Source organism: Nymphaea colorata, chromosome 2 (genome assembly GCF_008831285.2).
Source record: "Nymphaea colorata isolate Beijing-Zhang1983 chromosome 2, ASM883128v2, whole genome shotgun sequence".
Taxonomy (NCBI): domain Eukaryota; kingdom Viridiplantae; phylum Streptophyta; class Magnoliopsida; order Nymphaeales; family Nymphaeaceae; genus Nymphaea; species Nymphaea colorata.
This window is the reverse complement of record NC_045139.1, coordinates 21586019-21608113: the sequence shown is the minus strand read 5'-3', so window position 1 is coordinate 21608113 and position 22095 is coordinate 21586019. Positions and strand designations below refer to the sequence as shown.

Sequence of the window (22095 nt, the reverse complement as noted above, 5' to 3'; positions counted from 1 at the left end):
ACAATGTTTCATTAAAAGTAGAGAATACAAGTCAGATAAAATTTCTAAATTACACAATTCAAATGATGACATGGACCGGTTGGGCAGCATTAGTTCATCGCACAATACAACAACTTCATCACCATCTATTCAATTCACAATCACCTGAAAAATAATAATAAATGGGAAAATTCTCAGTATGTTGTCTATCCTCATTCAATGTAGTACACAAATGGCAATCAACTATTCAACTAATTCCAATTCATGGAATCAAGATAGTCAACAACATAATTTTATAATAAAAATAAAGTGGTACAACAATTTAATGTAATAATCAATCATGCGTACCAATCCAACGTGTAGTTTACCTCATTTTCACATAAAATTGAAAGATCTAATGCATGCATTTAGTATCAGTTATGCATACAAACAATAAAGCATTTAATAGTAACAAGTATTTACAGTGACATCATCATGAATTTATGTATAGAAGATGCATGCAATATTAATTATCTGTTGACATACTTGCAACCATGATTAAGTTTCTCTTGTCCATAACTGCAGCCACTATGCAGGTGGTGATCCAACCAATTTTGGTTTTATTCACACAACAATTTTTTTTGTACAATGGCCATAAGTAGAACAAAAACATCATCAACATAAACAACTCAGGTGTTAGTATTAGACTTACTAATTAGCTGTTATCTTCTTCCATTAAACTGATCCTTAAAATTGCAAGTTGGAGGGCTGTTCCCCAAATCTCATGGAGGGGGAACGGGTCATCCTTAAATAGGTATGCCCAAATAAATACATAGCAGAAACAACAATAGCAAATAACCAAAAACCTACGTGACAAGTATTGGCACTACTCAGCCTCACCTAGGTGGGAAGCGCAACCCTCACATCCTTCCTCATGCCATGAGAGATCATGCCACCTTGCTCCTTTGAGTAATTCAGATCATTTAAGGTCAGGCCAGATATGCATTAAATCATTATGAACATTCATTGTTTAGTTCAGACATTTAAGCATATGTTCGATGCATATATTATTTTGCTCATACTATTCATTTGCTGCATATACTTAATTACTTGATTAACATCATATATATCATGTCTGGACTTAGATAAATGGCACGATATGAGTTTATGGCCACCAGAACAAAATTCTTAATCATATGTTCACAAGCACATGTATTTCAATCATTAGCACAAGAGTCTAGATGCCACCTTGCCACTATCAATCATGCAAAAGCTTACACTCAATCAAAGCAAACACAACAATTGACATGGGCTATCATACAATTCATATACATAAGCTAACAAAGTCACAGTCATATATATGTGCATGCAAAATTTTAAACAAGTCAGATCCGTATTTATTTTTCTACGATCATGCACAAAGATATATGTTTCTAACAAATCAATTTGAGATCCACATGTATGCATGACAGCAACTAGTTAAACTGATATATGAGAGACGAATTAGATCCAAATTGATCGGATACAACTAAAACCTAATGAGGTCCATACTTTGTATTCTTGAAATTAACTTTTTTTTTTTAAATTTATAACTCACAAATAGATAACAAGAGATTACATTGAAACACGTGTGATTTAACTATCTAAACGAAACTAGGCTTAAGTCTAGATCCACTTTAACAATTAACTTCATTAAATATATGCATTTTCAAGTAATCCTAATTTGAAATTATTGTACAGCTGCTTATATAGATTTATTTTCAAAATCACTCACTGCAAATAAAATATCCACCTTTTAAACCAAGATAGATTCAAATCTAGATTTGTGCACCACAACTCAAATGTCTTTAACGCAAGATAGATATATGTTGAAGTCTATTCATAATATCTAAAATATTTTGAAAACAAGTTGGTTCTATATCCAAATCTCTTGTTTATAGCAAATATTTTTTTTTCAAATAAATTAAACCCATATATATAAATCCACTTTCAAATAAGTCGAGTCTAAATCCAAATCTAATGTAAATTACATTCAATAATTAAAATATATTTTTAACTAAATTGGAATTATATATATATTTTTTCAATTAAATAATTCCAGGACAAGATAGCTTCATATCCAATTAGTCTTCTATAATTAAAATATATGTTTTCAAAACAAAATGGATCCATATTTGTTCCTAGTTAAGTTTGCAGTCTACAATCAATCTTTTGCAATCGCAAAAAACATCAAAATCATTAAATTCTCAAACTGTGACAAATATATCGCAACCTCTATGAATTGAGTTTCAAATTGTTAGGAAACAAATAGGACAATTTGGGGCAATGAAATCTGATTTGAAAATGTAAAAGAAAGTAAAACTTGAATTTTTGCATAAAATCAGTCTGAGAACCCTTTTTCAGAATTTTACAAACGTAAAACAGGGCATAATGAATTTTCTGAGTTTCAAAAACCGAATCTCCGAAATTTCTAAACATGTACACGTCTAGAAACTGCAAAAAGAAAAATTAGAACCTTTTTCAACAAATACTTCTATGAAAAAAGTCGGCCGACATGAATTCTCCGGACTTTGAAACGCCATTTCTGGAATTAATAACATTCCGTATTGCAAAATGAGGGGCTAAAAAGCAAAAAACTCTCTTTGAAAAAGAAAAACTTGAAAGAGTGAGGCAGGATTAACATTTTATGATTATAATAGCAACTGTGAAAATAAACCAAAATCTTGGTGCAGATTAAGAAATTCTCTTACAAACGTTAAAAGGCACTCCCACTTCATACGCCTTTCCCATTTTTCATCTATTCTTTCTCTTTCCTTTCCATTCTCATCTCCATCCGAGATTTCCATGGCTACCTCCGGCCATCTCCAGTCTTTGACGGTTTTCGGTGGCCTCTAGCCCCTAGCGTCATGGCAATAGTGCATCATTGACTCAACCCACGCTATTGGCCTTTTTTCACATACCTATTTCACCACTTTTTAGATTTTAGTTTTCATTAGGGTTTTTAGCCTTCAGGTTCGGCCTGAAAGAGCAGTAGTCATCTCCACCCCCGGCAAGGCCATTGCAAGCACGGGGCAAACTGAAGCCTAAAGTTATGCTCTCTTTCTTTCAAGATTTCCCGTTCTTTGTTTTTCCCTTGTGGTTGATCCCACGACAGAAGGGAGGCTCTAACCATCCCCTTTATTTTGATATTATTTTAACGTTTTATTTTCTATATGTTGCAGGTTTGAAAGTGGCTTACTAAGAACAGCTTTAATAAAGAATACAAAAGCATACAGTTTAATAAATCAACACAACAAAAGGGGTCTTCGATCTTTTCCTATGTTGGATACCAACATCATGAAAGTTATGAACAGAGAAATTATGTATGCATGTTTAGTCCACAAGAGAGACTTGCGCATGGTTGTAAAAATCAAAGCATGTACAGGGCATCATGCAGTGTAGGCATACTCGATATCATGCATGATGCATCATAACATCACGCTGTCATGCACGAATGGATGTATGCATACCTCAGCCATACACAAGTATGCGATTGAACTAACAAGTAAAGATTAACAGAGCAATTGAACACTCATAGCACACGAGTAAACATACAAACCAACTCTCACACTCACCATTAATAAGGGTGAAAGAAGATAGGGAAAAGTTGTGGCTCCTTACAGCAAATGATGCAATGCAATAGTTCAATAATAATTAAATATTAAAAAACAATATCATTGTTTTCTCTTTATTATCATATAATTGACTAACAAACTTGATGACTTACACACAAGGGAGTGTAATAGGAGCTGAACAAGGGACAAAAGAACTCTTAGTAGAAGCCAAAAATGAACGAGATGCAAGGAGATTAAAGGAAAATAGCAAAATAGATGAAAGTATTGGTCAATAAAAGTAATCAAAGTGACAAAATGTGAGGATAAGAAAGGAAATGAGGAAATAGCTGATCAATTGGTAGTAATATGATATCTTGCTAGGTAAAAGTAATGTAGGCAAGGTAATGAGAGAAAATGAGGGAAGGAAGCAGATGAAGTCTCATTAAGTGAATAAGACAGCAGGCTAGAGTAGGTAATAAATGATGCATTGTTTGGTTAGAATAATGAGGGCTAGAGAGTGAAAGGAAATAAGCAAGCAAGCAAGTAAAAAAAAGCAAGTAGTAGATGATATCTTGCTAAGTGAGAGTAATGAGGGCAAGGAAAGGAGATGAAGGTAGGAAAGAAGGAAGCAGATGAAGTCTTGCTAGGCAAATAAAGAGGTGAAAGTATTGTCATCAAGGGGAGAGGACTTGTCTAAGGGAGGAAAGTAGAAGAAGATAGACATGAAAAAGAATCTTCGTGAATGACAATAATATAGATAGTGAAAGGAAATGAGAGGAAATGAGCAAAGTGAGGGAGAAGGAGATGGATAAAGACCGAAGGAGATAGAAGAGACAAATATAAGCAGAAGACACAACACAAGAAAATATCTATGGTAAGTGAAACAACTTTTCACTTATGTAACATAGTGCATCATTATAATGCTTCATAACAAACATATATATATCATTTTACGTAACAAGGTAGGCATGAACATGTCAATAAAAGGAAAAAAGGTGAAAAATATCATTTTGAAATATCAAAAGACATGATATCTTATATATACTGAAATATGTTTTGTGTAACCGTTAGTTTTATATATTGCTTATGACGCCTTTTAGTGTGGTTTGTCAATACTGAGTCAGCAAAAAAAGGGAAGTAGGCTGACATAACATAATAGCTATGTCATTAGCAAATGTCTGCAAGTGGGACCTATAAATTACAAAGATTACTTAAACCATGATAGTGCTAACAGAGTTTAAAACGAATTATTCATCAAAGTAAAGCTTTTTTTGAAATATGACGTAATCCATTTTTATTGAACCATATTTTTTAATAAACAGATTGGGAAAACATCATATAAGAAAGGGAAACATGAGAAGGTCATTGAGGTTGCTACGTATTCATGTAGAGATATTTGATTCTATGCACGAATGAGGTCGAGATGCAATACGGTAGCCAAACACTTCTGCAAGCTAGAATTGAACATGTAGTCGTTCCTGAAGCTGTCTGAGTCATAGTAGAATAAAGAATGGGGCGCAAAAGCAAAATGCATTATCTTTTTGATATGCCAAGCAATTCAAAGACTCAGGCCAAGGAGGTGTCAGGTTAGACAATACATTGGGGAAGGTTTTGCACCCAATAGTATTACTATGTTAGGTATTGGTGATAGGTGCATTGTCATATTGAAAGTGATAATATGATGGTTTCCCAATATAAAAATCATTACTAGTAAGGGCATCCTCATGCTAAAAGTGATAGTATGGTGGTCTTCTAATATGGGAATAATTGCTAGTGCTCCACTATCTCTTACATTCCCTCCCGGACTACAACTTAGGCTCACTGTTGTACTACATCTCAAACTTCTCCTCTAATTGTAGCTCAAATTCCCTTGAGACTGCTCTTGATGTAGACAACATGAAACTATAATTACCTTAATTTTTAAGGCAATTTTCTAAAAATATTAGGCATCTTTACCGGGTAATTTTAAACTACCAATACTTAAATAATGAATTAATTAAAGTCATTCAAGTCAATGTTCCATAAAAGTATAGAATGGAAGGAAAAGATATAAAAGCTTTTTTTTTTTTTAATTTCTAACAAGACGTGGACCGGTTTGGACACAGATAATTCCAGGAGTATAATAACCACAACACCAATTTTCCAATTTGCGATTACCTAAAAAAGGAAATGGACGTGAGGACTTGGGGAAGTTCTCACTACAATATCTACTATTAGTCTATTCTAGTTTATGTTAACCAATCTGTAGTCAAACTTATCTTACTATTAAGTCAATAGAATCAATTTATGGTGTGAATATTAAATATGAACATGGATGATGAAAATATTTAACAATAAGAAATATTAACAAAAATAATATCATGAATATATGTTCACATGCATGCAATAGTTATTATCTATTGGCATGTTTGCAACCATTTTCTGTTGCTCTTGTCAATAACAGCAAGATTATACGAGTGGTGATTTAGCCGGCATTTGTATTTTTGCACAATAGTTTATTAAACTGTCCTGGAGTACAACCAAACAACTACACAAAGCGCTAGCTGGTCTTAGACTTAGAGAGCGGTCCTTGTCTTCCTTTATTTAACCAACCCTCAAAAGGACATGTCAAAGGGTGTTCCCCAAAATCTCGTGGTGAGAGGAACAAGTCATGCCATAACTGGCATGCCCAAATAAAGTGAAAGGAGTTACCAACTATGAACGACCAAAACTTGGACAACGAACATTAACACTGCTCAGCCCCACCCAGGTAAAGTGACAACCCTCTCCTCATTTTTCATGTTAGGAGAGATCATGCCACCTTACTCTTGTGAGTAGTTTCAACCATACACGGTCAAACCAGGTATGCATTAACTGCAATGAGCAATCCTTGTTCACATCAAATAATTAAATATGATTTTAATGTTCATGTTATTTGCTCATATAATTTATTTATCTATATATTATCAATGTATATAAACATTTCCATGACATTCTTGAATGATAAAAAGTGACATAATAAAATCTCCCTCCATCATGGAGAATAGCAATCTAGATCTCAAATATGAATTTAAATAGAAAATTTAATAAATCAACAATTACAGACATGAGCATCCTGCATGCATATATATAATTTAAAACAAAATCAAATCCAAATCTGTTTATCTGAAATCATAACATGCATAATGGTTAATGCTTTTAACAAATCAATTCCAAAATCACATACATTTACAATAATTAATATGCAAACAGGAAAAGCATGCAAATCAATGCAATTAAAACACATAGGAGATGTATCCATTTATACTGATTCATTTCAAACATGCTTTATGTTCTCAAAATTTCCTTTTATTTCAAAATCCTAATTCATAAAATGAAACATAAGAAAATAAGTTTAGATTCATGCATGCTTTATCTATATAGACTAAATAAATTTGGAACTTGATCCTTTCAACAACCAAGCTATCAATTTCTATACATTTTAAAAATAAATTATCCAAATTCACAATTGATGCACAACATCTACTACATATTTGTTTTCAAGAATATATGTATATGTGTGTGTGTGTGTGTGTGTGTATATATATATATATATATATGAAAATTGAATGGTGACTCTAGCTATCTAGAGCCACCCAACCTATTCACGAGTGATGTACAATCTATCATGATAGACGGTTTAGAGAAAAACTAGGAGAAAAAATTGTTGGACATCTTTGTCATATAGTATTGGTTCACACATTTTTCTCCTTGTTTTTCTTTCAACTGTTCATCTCACGAGTGAGCTGGGTAACTTTTGCTAGGGGGTTGCCTTGGATTTTATTAAGATAAAATCAAGAGAGTATTTACTGCAAAAAAATTGGATAAGTAAATTATCCTTGCCCTTACAAAATGTCCCAGAATGACCACTACTCAGGTTGTGGCTGGTGCTAGATAGGGGTGAACACAAGCTGATTGGAGCTCAAGCTCGCTCTGCTAGACTTACAAAGCCTCGTGCTTGAGTCAAGCTCAACAGCTGGCTCGAGCTCAACTTGATGGTACAATGTCAAGATCTACTTGATGGTACAATGTCGAGCTCTACTCAATAAGCTCGTCTATTTCATGTTGTCAACTTCAGCTCGACTCGTTAAGCTCGTTTGAAACTCATTTAAAATGAACTCAATAAAGCCCATTACAAGGACAATATAAAAAAGGTTTGTTCATAATGCAATCAAATTTCTTTGGTCAAATAGTTGATAGTTCATAAAGAAAACACCATGTTAAGCCATTGTGCGAAGTGACTAGATCAGACTATATCCCCTTGGATCACTGACCTCCCAAAAGTGAAACTATAAACCAAGAACCAGAAGACAATGAGAAAGTGTAAATTGTAATGCAAAACTTAACACAAAACATCCATGAGGTTTGCCTACAATGTGACCCCCCATTCATGTGAAGAATGAGTTGTCATTTGAGTCATGCATCAACAATAGCTGCCCTACATAGTTATCATCATTACATGCAAGAGGCCAAAGATTGATATTCTAGAGAAGAGAAGGAACAATCACATAATAAAAATCTAAAAAAAAAAAAAATCAAATTCAAGATCATTTGCATAGGAACTCTTAGTCAAGGGTTTTAGTTTTCAGACCCTAGATCAAGCGATCGAAGGGGTTCTAAAACTCTCACTTGAAGGTTCCAGAAACCCTTAAGGGTTTCACCTAAAAACTCAACGCTTTATAAAAATCCTCTCTTGTGCAAGGTGAAACCTTCAATCTAGAGAGGATTTTTGAGTTAGAAAACCTTGCTCATGCGAGGGTTTTAGAAACCCTTGCTCAGTGAGGGTTTTTGAAAGCATCACTTGTGAGAGAGGGTTTTCAAGAATCCCCAATGGAGTGAGAGATTCACCCTCAATCAAAGAGTTTCAACTGTTGCTCAATCGATGGTGTTTTAGATTGCGAGAGAGAGCGAGAGAGAGAGAGAGAGGGAGAGGGAGAGAGAGAGGAGTGGTACCTTTTGCTGCATTGGCATCACGATTTGTGCTATACCTGAAGGAGATAGCGGGCTTCAATAGATGGAGGAAAAAGTGAGTGAGGAGAAAGAAAATGGATTGAGAAATGAAACAAAATTGATGAAAGAAAGATTAAATACTCATTGCCTGAGCCAAGTGGCATTAAACGAGTTGCATTCAAGGAAAAATGAAATAAAACCGATGAAAGAAAGATTAAATACTCATTTCCTAACCCTAGTGGACTTAAAAAAGTTGCATTTAAGGAACTTGAACTCTACCAGATAAAAAAGCCAGCTCAAGCTCGAGATGAGTTTTAATGACCCAAGTTTGAGTTGCTCGAGTCTTTGTCCTGGCCTACCACCAGATTTTATAATAGAAAGATCTGTCAAAAACATTTAACAAGTGAAAGGTTTAGGTGATGGGTCATCTATAACAAACTTCACTCTGTTTTCCATAATATCGCTATGTCCTTCAAAAAAAATTCAATCAAGGGTTTGATGGAATGACTTACACATTCTACTTATCCATACTTTGTTGTTGTTCACCACTCTAATATCACCATTAAATATGTCTTTTGCTTGGATGGATAAAAGGCAATGTTGTAGCATCCAGTTTTCATCAACAATCCTTCTTCCTTTGCTCTAACAGTCTGCACCAATCTTGCAGTTTCATTGCTATCTTTGACAAACTTATCTCATCTTCAAAGTTCCACACAACAATGTGGATATTGTAGCATATAACATACTCCTACAGTGCGACCTATTCCAAGGATCCCTAGTTGCACTCATCGTCAAGTGAGAATAATTACACAATTGTCCTCTTTGGACAATCTCCAGAGCAAGAAATCTCAAGTACAAGGCAACTTATGCTATCTATGAAGGATTCAATGCTTTCTCTACGAGTTGGATAACCCAGAACATACAAAAACAAATGATTGATGAAGAATACTGTGTATATATGACACTTCAACAAGAGAAATTTGTCATTATCTCTCTATATATTGATGACATTTTATTGACTAGTAATAATATGAAGTTAGTCAAGTCAACCAAGGATTGACTATCTTATCATTTTGAAATGAAGGACATGGGCAAAGCATCAGTTCTATTGGACATAAAAATTAAAAGAAATCACTCAAAAAGTTAGCTTACTCTCTTAATATGCAATACACTATGCAATACGCAAAGTTGCAAGTCAGCGGATACTCTCATGAGTAAAGGCAATAGTTTTCTACTATAATGTGTCTAGAAAGACCAAAAGAAAGAAAAAAAATGTCAAATGTACCTTATCCAAGTGTGAATGGCAGTCTAATGTACTTAATGATACTACATGACCTAACACATGCCATGCAATTGGCATGGTCAGTAGATATCAGTCAAATCCTAAACAAGTTCATTAGAAAGCAGTTCAAAAAATCATGCAATACTTAAAGAGAACTGAAAACTTGGCACTATGCTATCACAATGGTGAACTGCGGGTTAGAGGTTACACAAAGGCCAATTGAGGAGGTGACCCTTATGAATGTATGTCCACATCTGAATATGTATTTCTACTCAATCATGGTGCAATATTCTGGTGTAGCAAGAAACATATGTGTGTAGACCTATGTACCATGGAAGTTGAATTTGTAGCTAGATCCATAGCAGTACAAGAGGGTGTCTGTTGAGGAGATTTTTTTCAAACATCCTGATATTGTCTCAATAGTGAGTGCACTTGTTAACATTTATTGTGATAATCAAGTTGCAATTGCATATGTCAAGAACCCTAAATTTCAATTGTAAAACTAAACACTATATGCAAGTGCCTGCATGATGTAATACAAAAAGGAAAAGTATAGATGAACTACATTTCTACCCACGAAATGGTAGCATATCCTCTTACTAAGCCGATCACTGTTAATGTATTTAAAAAACATGTAATGTCTATGGGACTCGTAGAATATAATCTTTCTTTTAATGAAAAAATCACAAGACTAAGTCACATATGTCGCACATCTATATGTAAGTATGTAGCCAGGTTTAGGTTATTTTCTCACACAAACAGATCGCCTAGACACTAAGTGTCAAGTGAGCTAGATGAGATGGACAAAACCTAGAAATGTTTTAAAAAGTGGTATCATTTTGTAGAACCTAAATGTCATTACATTGAAATATATAAATAAAAAAGGTATGAAATGATAGCATTATGGGAGCATTATGTGCAAGTTATCTTTTGCCGTCCTCTTAATCTTTTCTTTTTCCCACTGTTTGCCACCATATTCCTCTCCCACCTTTTGCCATACCTTCCTCCCTCACTTTCAGCCAATGCCCTTTGTGTAATATCTCTATGACACCTTCCCTTCTTCATGTTGCTGCAATGTATTGGTTTGAGATATGGCAAATTTGAGAGATGAACTGCCAAAACCCACCATCCTTTGAGAGGCTGTAACTATTGAGGAAGGGATGGCTAGAATTATTGTTAACCCAACCAAAGTGAAAATAAAGAGGTCTTTTGGAGGGATTGTGTCTAGTGGTGAAGCTAGAAACTTTTGGTAGTGGGCTACTAATACATATTTTATGAGAAAACTTCCAAATTAAAATAGATATTAATAAAGTAACCATTATAGTTATCAACAAATTTACAATTGGTCCCAACAAGCATTTCAAATCATTATAGTTATGGACAAATTTACAATTGGCCAATGACCTCAAAAAAGTGAATTAAATAACTATAGTCATGAACAAGTTTGCAGTTAGTATCAAAAAGTAAATCAAATGACTATAGTTGTAAAGAAATTTACAATTCTCCTCCAAAAAACAAATCAAAAAATTGTAGTCATAAACAAAATTGCATGTGGCCTTATCTTCTTTTCATATTCTGAAAAGGATGCATGATAGATTTATCACCGATATTGTCAAATGTGTCCCTCTCAATGTAAGAAAACAAAGCATCATTAACTCATTCATTTCTCATTTTATTGTGAAGCCTAGTTTTGTTAATGTTCATAGCTGAAATTTCTCTCCAATTATTGTTGCAATTGGTAAGGTTACTGCCAATTTAATCAAAAAATACATCAGAAGAAATACTATGTCTTTTTCAATTGTTTCATCATTTCAGAAAGATCAGTCTAAGATTTTAAATTTGAAAACTTTTCAGTGGTTATCATGTCTTCATATATACACATCTAATTGACTTTCAAGTCCAAAGAAATTTGCTTCATTCAAGCCTTTAGGATAGAACTCAGCAAAACGAATCAATTTATGTTTATCAAAAACAAAAAAACTATCCTTTGGATTTAAACATGTCATGAAAAGGAGAAGCTCTATATTTGCCTCAGTGAAATGACTGTACAACTCTTGAAGTTATATATCAATTATAGTATAAAACACTTCAACACAATATTGATGCAAAAATGTAATCCTTTCAGTTACACGCCTGGATCATCCTTGAGGTGTAGACCCATTATCTTTCAAATTTTGAAAGCATGTTTTTGATAGAAAAACTAAATTCATGGTATTTACAACATCTGCAACTAAATCTAATGCCTTAATAACATAAGGATACATGTTGATTAACTTGACTAAAGCATCATAATGAGAACTCCAACGAGCATCACGAAGTTGTTTGAGACTCATCATGTTTAAAGTTCACCTAACTTAAGTGCTTTAGCAAGTCTCCTACATTCTACTTCTCGAATAAGCTCAGATATTTTGCATTAAATAGAGAAAAAAATTTACAACTTGGATAATATTCCAAAAACAAAACCCAATTGCTAGATAATGTTCAACAACAACAACTAGTGCCAATTAGAGTTGATATGCAAAACAATGAATATAATGTATAGATTCATTCTCATTGAATAGAAGAGTTTTTAGTCTATTAAACGCACCTTTCATATTGCTTACTACATTGTGACTCTGTTCACACAAACTTGATATGATCAATCTATGCTTGCAAAGTATTTCCTCTATCGTTGCCTTTAATAACATGGCACTCGTCTCTAGAACAAATATAAGGGCAAGAAATTACTCAACTACTTGAACCTTTTCATTAACAAAGTGTAACACAGTAGTCATTTTTTCTTTACTTGATATATCTCGAGAATCATCAAGCAATTGAGAAAAACGTACCTCCAAGTTCTTTCATAGTAGCATTTTGTAGTTTCTATCGCACATGCTTTTCCAATACCTTTTTGTATATTGGGAGATATCAACTTGATATTCTCTAGAGCATTCTTCAATACAACTTTATCAACTTAGCTATTGATCTTTTCAAAATATTTCAATATCTAGATAAATTTTCCTCTATTAAAAGTGGCGTCACTTTCATCATGCCCTTGAAATGACAATCCTTGCCTTAATAGGATCCTTATTCCATTGATAGTTTGCCAAAGATGAGTTTGATATTCATTTTTTGTTTATCACTTTGCTTCTAAAGCATCATTAATATACTTTTTTTTGCTACTTCGAAATTTTACACTTTCGCATTCCATTATGATGGCTGTGAGGGCTCCCAAATGTAAATCAAATCACTTATTTCCTTTTCAATTATTAAACCCATCAGACACAAATACCTCTGTAATGAATCTATTTGTATGTTCTGGCCTAAAAAGTAGTAATATTGACAATATGTTCTATGTTTTCTTGAATTATACCCCAACAAGTCTTATACTTGTCAACCAAGCTAGATTAAACTTTCACTTTTGACGGTTGGGCTGAAAATCATAGTTACTAGGGTGACAAGGACCTCACACAAGATAAGCTCTATGGATACTTTTCTCAAACATTGAGATGATAGGCAGACATAGGAGATAAAGTGCAGAATCTGCTTCGTCAAATTGTATGCCATTTTGCTTTTGATTATTCTTCTTTCTTTGTTTTAATATCTTTTCATTTTGAAGAATTTTATCTGATATAGGCATTCTCACCACAAACTTCACAGTTTTACTTATTTAATTTTCTTATAATTATATTATCAAGAGAAGACATCTGTTAACAATTCCATCACTGGTTAAAATATCATCACAGTTTAGATGCTTAGTCTATCTTAATTTTCTCATGTACTAAACAATTAACTTCCATAAAGCATATAAAGAAAATAACTTCCCATGATAAGCATACATCATAGTTACAAGCTTTTGGCTTGTTTGAGCTATTTCTTGTCTTAAACAAATATTTTATAACAAAGCATAGGAAAAATATAGAGCAATACTGCAGGCTCTTAGTTTGTCTTAGTTATCTTCTACCCTAAACAAATAACTTCTACTAAAGCATGTAAAAAGTCATAATTGTAGGCTTTTAGTATGTCTCAATTATCATTTGTTCTAAACAAATACCTTCTATTTAATGGATCATATATATGTAAGAAAACAAGTACCCAAATATTCTTAACATCTTGGGGAACTTATCATGAAAGTCTTCAAGTTTTCTCTCGTTTGTCAATCAAACTATTATCAAGACCCCTTTTGTCTTGTTCATTGTGAAAACTGTTACACGATGAAAAAGAACGAGAGAGAGAGAGACGAAAAATATTTGAATCAATTATCGTGACCTAGTCTTTTCTTAATGAGAGATTAGGGCACATCTAGAGCTGTTACATAAGGGAGACTCATAAATTTGTAAAACGACAAAAGAAGACTCCAATTTTTAAATAATAAAAAACTACTGCACTTAAAATAAACTTTTTTATTTCAACACTTCCCCTCAAGCTGGAGCATAGATATCAACCATGCTCAGCTTATCACAACATCTAAAGAAATCACCAATTGGAAGAGCCTTCATAAACATATATGTTGCATGATCTTCAGAAGCTACATGAACTGTAGATACATAAGATCACGAACATAATGACAATCCACCTTTATGTGCTTAGTTCTTTCATGAAATACTGGGTTATTTGTAATATAAGTAGCAACCTTGTTATCACAGTACATTTTCGTAGGAAGAGGAACATGAATATTCATATTTGTTAGCACAGATTTAACCCACGTCACCTCAATAGCTGTTTGAGCCATTGCTCTATCTTCAGATTCCGCACTAGATCTAGAGACTACATTTTGTTTCTTACTTCCCATGATATGAGATTGCCCCAACAAAGATACAGAAGCCAGTGGTGGATTTTCTATCATCAACAGACCCTGCATAATTAGCATCACTGTAAGCTATAACTTCTAGAGATTCACATTTCTTAAAGAAGAGGCCTCTACCCGGGGATGACTTTAGGTATTTCAACACCATCAACGAAGCATCCCAGTGGACTCTTCTAGGTTTTTTCATAAACTGACTTAATTTCGCAACAACAAAACTAATGTATGGTCTTGTTACAGTAACATAAAGAAGGTTGCCAATGAGAGACCTATAAGATCATGAATCTACTAGATCCGATTGATTATCATGAAGATGAAGACATGGATTCATAGAGAGATTAGCTGGCTTAGTCCCTAACATCCCTGTATCTTGAAGTAGGTCAAGGACATACTTCCTCTGAGACAATACTACACCTTATTTATTCTGCGCAACCTCAATCCCAAGAAAATATCACAAGGGACCAAGATCTTTCATGACAAAATGCTTTTGAAGGAAAGCCTTTGTAGCTGATATTTCTTTATCACAATCACCTGTCAAGATAATATCATCAACATATACTACCATAACAACTATACCTTTGGAGGTCTTCTTGATGAATAGAGAATGATCCAAAGGAGATCCTTCAAACCCACATTGTGAAACCACTAATTTGTGGAACCACGCCCTGAGACTTTGTTTGAGTCAATAAATAGCCTTCTTCAGACGACACACTTTACTACACTCCCCCTGTCGCTTGAACCCTGGGGGTTGCTGCATATATACAGTCTCCTCAAGATCACCATAAAGAAAGACATTCTTCACATCAAGCTGATGCATAGGCCAGTAAGAGTATACCGCAACAGAAATAATGAGGCGAATAGTGCCCAACCTGGCCACAGGAGAGAATGTCTCAAAAAAGTCAATGCCGTATGTCTGAGTGTAACCCTTAGCCACAAATCGAGCCTTATATTGCTCTACTGACCCATCTGAATGATACTTGACCGTAAATACCCATTTGGAGCCAACAATGTCACAATTTTCAGGTGGATCAACCAATTCTCAGGTATCACACTATATGAAAGCATCCATCTCATCTTGCATATCTTTCAGCCATTTACAGTCTAGTAATGCCTATTGATGACTAGTTGGTATAGTATGGAGTATGTCACCGAGGTATGGATACGGGAAAACGGGCACGAGTACGGCGTTTTTTCAAATCTTGGTACGCGGTATGGTGATAATATTATTTTTTTAATTTAAAAAATTGTAAAAAAATATATATTTCTCAACATACAATCTCGTAAAGAAAAAGAAAGCATAATAACCTGAGATATAACAACAACAACAATCATCCAGAAAGTGCATTGGATATCTATTTTAAGAAAGAAAAACCAATTCAAGGTAAAAATCGCACATCACATTAAGACAATAGTGTTTTAGTTTTAGAAGACTGACTCGCTCAAGGTAATTCAGATATATCATATTTGCAACTTGTATAACGTTTTCTATTTACAAAATCCCAATGTTCATATTATAAATGAACAAGACAACTACTTAACAAAAATTAAACTACACACTTTCCAGCCGTATTATATCCATCCTTGTTAGAGCAAAGAGCAAGAGACTCCAATAAGGAGTTGGGACTTGGGAGAAGCACTCACGGAGGAGTATGAAGGGCATAAGAAAACTCTCTCGAACCCAAGTTCCTCAACAACATCACTAGTTCGACTTGTTTCTAACAAAAGAGGGCACAAGAAAAACAGACAAAACAGTTAAGAACCCCAAAACCAAACATTAATAAAACAAAGCAGCAATTTTTAATAAAACAACTCAGCTTCTCTCTAATAAAACAAAGCAGCAGTTTTTAATGAAACAACTCAGCTTCTCTCTAGTCAGACCAACCCATGCTTCATGGCTTCCAGTACACCCAAAACAACAGAAATCATCATCATCAAACAAATGGAAACAGACAAGAATCTCAACCGATTGACCAAATACTCTTAGGGATTCATCGCCTCCGTCGCCGTCCACCGATCCGTTCGTCGCCTCGTCGCCTCTGTCGCCATCCACCGGTCGCCCGTCGCCGTCCACGGGTCGCCTGTCACCATCCACTGGTCGTCTGTCGCCATCCACCGGTTGTTCGTCACCAAATGAAGAAACTCAAAGGCGAAGAGGGAGAAGATGAGCGACTTGGGGTTTTAGGTTTTCGTTTTTTTTTCTTTTGATATAGTTTGGATCTGGTTTCAACCCGAAACCAGATCCAAACATACCACCACATACCGACGTACCGATACTGCCGTACCGGCGTACCGGTACGAGTATATGGGTGGATCTGGCGTACCACGGTGACATAGGTATGGACTGACATAGCCTTAAGAAATTGCTGTAAGTTGTCATCAAGATGGCCAATGGAAACAAAGTGAGAGATAGGATGCATGGTACACTGTCTCTTGCCATTGTGCAGGGCTATAGGAAAGCCCTGTGAAGGATCACCATCAGGTATACTTACTTCAGTGGGGCTCACATCTTGAGAAGAGTCTGATGGTCGACCATGAGAGGGATCCTGTCGTCGAGTGTAGACCAATGGGTCTTGAAACCTATTCGTAGTTGAAGTAGGAGAAGGAAATGGTGAAGGAAAAGATTGCAACGGGACCGGAGGAATAGGTAGAGGAATAGGACATGGCATCTCAGACGACACTGAAGTAGGACTAAAGTAGGACTGAGACTCCAAAAAAGTGACATCTGCACTAATATACTTTTTTTGAGTTACAGGGTCAAAGCACTTGTACCCATTTTGGTTTTTAGGATAACCAACGACACACATTTAATGGCTTGAGCAGAAAGTTTATCATGTTTAGGCCCAAGATATGAACAAAACAGGTACACCCAAAAACTTTAGGTGCAACAAGAAATAAGTTTTGATTGGGATAAACAAGTTTAATAGGTACTTTGTTCTCCATGGAGGACGAAGGTAAATGATTTGTTAGGTAACAAGCCATGAGTATGGCATCACCCCACAAGTTTGCAAGTACATGATTATGAAGCATTAGGGTACGAGCAACTGTTAGAAGTTGCCTATGTTTTCGCTCGGCGACTTCATTCTGTTGTGAGATATGAGGGCATGTAAATTGAGGAGAGATACCATTTTCAGCATAAAAGGTCATTAAGATAGATGATTTGAACTCGAGAGCATTATCAGTGCGAATACACTTAACCACAGAACCAAACTGAGTTTTTATTTCAATAATCAAGTTTTTGAGAATACAAATTGTTTCAGACCGTTCTTTCAAAATGAATACCCAACTAACTCGAGAGTAATCATCAACAACGACCAGAAAATACCTAAACCTAGCTCGGCTAGCAACCCTGCTAGGCCCCCACACATCAACATGGAGAAAATCAAATAACCCTTGACTTGAAGGACTAAGACTCGAAGGAAAACTACTACGAGTGTGCATGCCAAGTTGACAAGCCTCACACTGAAAAGACTCTAGGATTGAAAGATTAGGTAGGATAGAACGGAGCTTGGACGTTGAAGGATGACCAAGCCTGAGATGCCATTGGAAGAATGTAGACTCTGATGTAGAGGAAGAAGCAGCAAGACCCATAGGAGCCGACAGGATGTAGACGCCCCCTTCTTATAGCCGCCACCAATCATCTTCCCAGTTTGTAAGTCTTGAAATGAGCATGAACCATGGTAAAAAATAATGCGCAGTGTAAATCAATAGTCAACTATTTGACGGAGAGCAGATGGGATGGAAATTCATGAGCATATAAAACATGTGGAATAGTCATGGACTGAGAAAACTTCACATCTCCATAACCCAATATGGGTGACATTCTACCATCTGCAATTGACATGACGTAGCTGAGAGAATCTATGTAAAATAGTAAAAGAACCAGGTCTACTACAAAAATGTCTCGATGCTCCTAAGTCAATAATCCAAGAGATACCTGAATCAGATGTGGACGTATCCATTGAGAAGGCTCGATCAATCAAAGCTGTGGAAGCTAAATCCTGTGAAGCTTTGTATGCCAAAAACTGCTCATACTCAGATCTGTCAATGCTAATTGTAACTGTCTCTGATACTATGCTAGACGATGGACCATCCATAGTAAGAGTGGCAACCTGTGTAGAGCCCATAGGAGGATGATTAAGACTCTTGCCCTGTTTGGTGACCATACCTCTTCCCTGTGACATAGAGGATGGACGACCATGTTTATCCCAACAACGATCCTCCAAATGTCTCATCTTTCTACAATAAGTGCATTGGAACCTCCCATGACCACCAGTTCCACAGCCTATACCTCTTCCTCTAGCACTATAGGTGGTGCCCTGACCACGACCACCCCCCACAGCAAGTGCAGAAGCTGGCATCACATTAGCTGGTTGGGACAAGCTAATATCCAGTCGACTAAGTCTGTTGTATGCATCAGAGATATCAGGAATTTCGCTCTCACTGAGCATCTGATCTTTGGCAGCGGCATACTCAGGAGAGAGACCAGCAAGAAACTTTGCAACTATGGTAGGTTCAAAGTGTGACTTGTAACAAGATTTGCATGGAGGGCGCGGGAACTTCAATCGCTCATAGGTAGCTTTAACTATTGCAAAGTATTGTGATAGATCTTGATTTCCCTGTCGGAGATTGTGTAATTCTTCTTCAACTTGAAGGATTTTATTTACATTTTTATCTTGTGAATATGTCTGCCTAAAGAATTCTCACATCTCCCTAGCAGTAGTATAATAAGTAATAGTAGAAGCTATTTGTGGTTGGATGCTATTCATAATCCAAGACATAACCATGTTGTCGTCCTCTTCCCATGTCATGTACTTCCCTGACTTGTCAATAAGTTCATCCTCTTCAATTATGTGTTTCTTTTTATGTCCTTTAACTGACAACATAAAAAACCTGAACCACAGTTCATAGTTGTGTCCATCTTAACTTAATAGTAGATCCATAGGAGAAGGGACTTCTAGCTCCTTTATGATCATTGTCACCCTCTGATTTGTTGCTCCCAGTCATAATGAACCACAACAGGAATTAAGAACAAGAATACCATGATAAAATTATGCAGCAGCTAAGGCACAGGAAATCAGTCCTATTTATAATCAGTCAGTCATGCAAAGGAGCTGATAAACAAAGTAGAAATCAATAATATCACATGCACATCAATAACCCACAGAAAATAATCTTGCCCTTCTTCATGAAGACTTCAACAAACCAAAACAGCAAACAACACAAACCTCCTTCACCAATCTGCCTATTGACTGTTACTATTGACTGTATTCTGTAGCAGTAAGCTTCTTCAACCACGACACACCTTCAACTTCATAATTATATATAACAGAAATAATTACTAGAGGTAGAGAACATCAAACCCTAGTATCTAGGGCGTAAACTTCTGAAGAATACAAATCAGTCATCCATGAACCACAAGATCATTGAAAAATTAGTCTACCTTTGACTACAACAGCTGCGTTTGACCGCAACCATCACCCACAATTCTGAAAAATGTGTCTTCATATCTCAAACGATCTTCAGACCTTGCAATGATCAGATCTAGGGCATCTAATCACTACTGATCATGTCTTGGCAGTGATCAGATTCCTGATCTCCCATACGATACAGCCCCTTAGGGCAAACTGTTACCCACGGTAGGTCTGGACAGAATAATAGAGTTGAAGAGGAAGAGGAAGACGAAGAGAGGAGGAAGGAAGGCAGGAGGGTAAGACAACCTGCAGCTGGTCAGACAGGTCCAAGGAGATGACGCTTTGATACCATGTTACACGAAGAAAAAGAACGAGAGAGAGAGAGAGAGAGAGAGAGAGAGAGATGGAAAAGACTTGAATCAATTATCGTGACCTAGTCTCTTCTTTAAGATAGATTAGGGCACGTCTAGAGCTGTTACATAAGGGAGACTCATAAAGTTGTAAAAAGACAAAAGAAGACTCCAACTTTTAAATAATAAAAAAACTACTACCCTTAAAATAAACTTTTTGATTTCAACAAAAACAAAACATATGAAAGTTGATAAGCACTTTATAGAATCTAAGGCAAGTATAAGAGAAAAACACTTTATTAGCTTAGTCATATTGACCTATGATCCTATGTTGAAAAGTATAGAAAAGCACATTGTTTGAATCTATTTGTTCTCATTAGTTAATAAATAATCAAATAAAAGAGAGATTAGAAAGTGTGTAATCTTAGAAAGCTATTCTTGAGCCCATGGTTTGATATTGAGATGATGGAAGCATTTACCGAAGCTTTAGACTCTAAGAATATGTTATAGTTGTATTGGTATTAGTCAATGGTAGGCATGATGGAGATGTTAAAACTTAATCTCTCCATTTATTCGTATCACCAGATAATTCATTATTAACATTTATATGCAATGTTTCACAATCTAACTAGATGTTTAATCTTTTAATTGGCAGGAAACAGGAGGCCTTAGAAAGTGGATCTGTGTGGTGATTCCCACATTAGTAGTAATATGTTGTGGCACTTTTTCCTATTTTATGTGGAGCCATACAAGGAAGAAAATATGTATTGTTGTTCTTTCTTCTGCTAATTTTCTTTCTATATCAAAAGTTAAATTCAACCATGATAGAATTTAAATTGTCTACATAATGTTAAACATTTTTCAGAAAAATAAAAGTAAGAGCTTTAATTGAACAAAACCCCACTAAAATATGGATGGTAAAGGGAATTTTCTTTAGGTAAGTTAAAAAGAAAAAAATCAATAAAAGAGGAACAAATAAGGAAATGTTATTGGGACCATTTCTAGGAAATTGATTTTGGAATGGTATCTTTAAGGTCTTAATGTCATTCTCAAGGTTTGCGCTTAACGAGAAGATTGGAGACACAACTTTCCTCACACATCTAATCTAAGTGAGAAAATTAAGATTGGCCACTGGAGATTATGTTCAAGACCATCTAATTAATTTTAGCATAAACATAATCTTAAGGGGAAACCAAAACCCTAAAATTAACAATCAAAAGGGTAAACTGAAATCCCCAAAACAGTAATAAAGCTTATATAGAAACATCCAAATCAAACTTATCATAAGAAGAAGAAGAAGAAAAAGAGAGAGAGGAGAGCCTTGCAGAGCATCCATCAGCCATCGCCCTTTGACACTTGTGGCCTCATTGCTGACTGCCCAGTGCCCACAACCACATACCCCACATGATGACAAAAATGACTACGAAATATCATGAACCAGGTATATCAAGAACAATCTAAACATACAAGAATTAAGAAATGAACTTACGATTCATGAAGAAGAAGAAATACTCACTCACGGCATCACCACCTCATCACACTCCATAGAAACTACCACAATCATTTGGGGCCAAACCTTGATTGGCACCCACTGCCGATGGCATAGCTATGTGATAGATGATGTCTCAGCAGCGAGTTCTGACGACAGCCAGAGCCCTTAGGCAGAGCCATGGAGTGATGGAGTGGTAGGGGGAGATATTCCCATTTCCGAAAACTGCCCTAGTGCCCTTGCCCCTTTCTGATTCGTAGG

General features: G+C 35.5%; 1 protein-coding gene across 11 annotated transcripts in view; it reads right to left on the bottom strand.

Moving 5' to 3' along the window:
* LOC116248282 (protein FLX-like 3) overlaps positions 1 to 22095 on the bottom strand; it is a 40821-nt gene extending 18726 nt beyond the window's left edge. Inside the window, exons 1-4 of one of the 11 annotated variants that reach the window (XM_050076396.1) lie at positions 21835 to 22095; positions 8523 to 8574; positions 859 to 921; positions 54 to 144 (exon numbers count right to left, since the gene is read on the bottom strand). The gene's annotated coding sequence lies outside the window, so the exon portion shown is untranslated. Of the gene's footprint in view, positions 1 to 53; positions 145 to 858; positions 922 to 8522; positions 8575 to 12388; positions 12500 to 20024; positions 20353 to 21834 lie in introns of those variants that run through there. The other 10 variants (XM_050076395.1, XM_031620980.2, XM_050076398.1 and 7 more) reach the window with 10 other exon arrangements.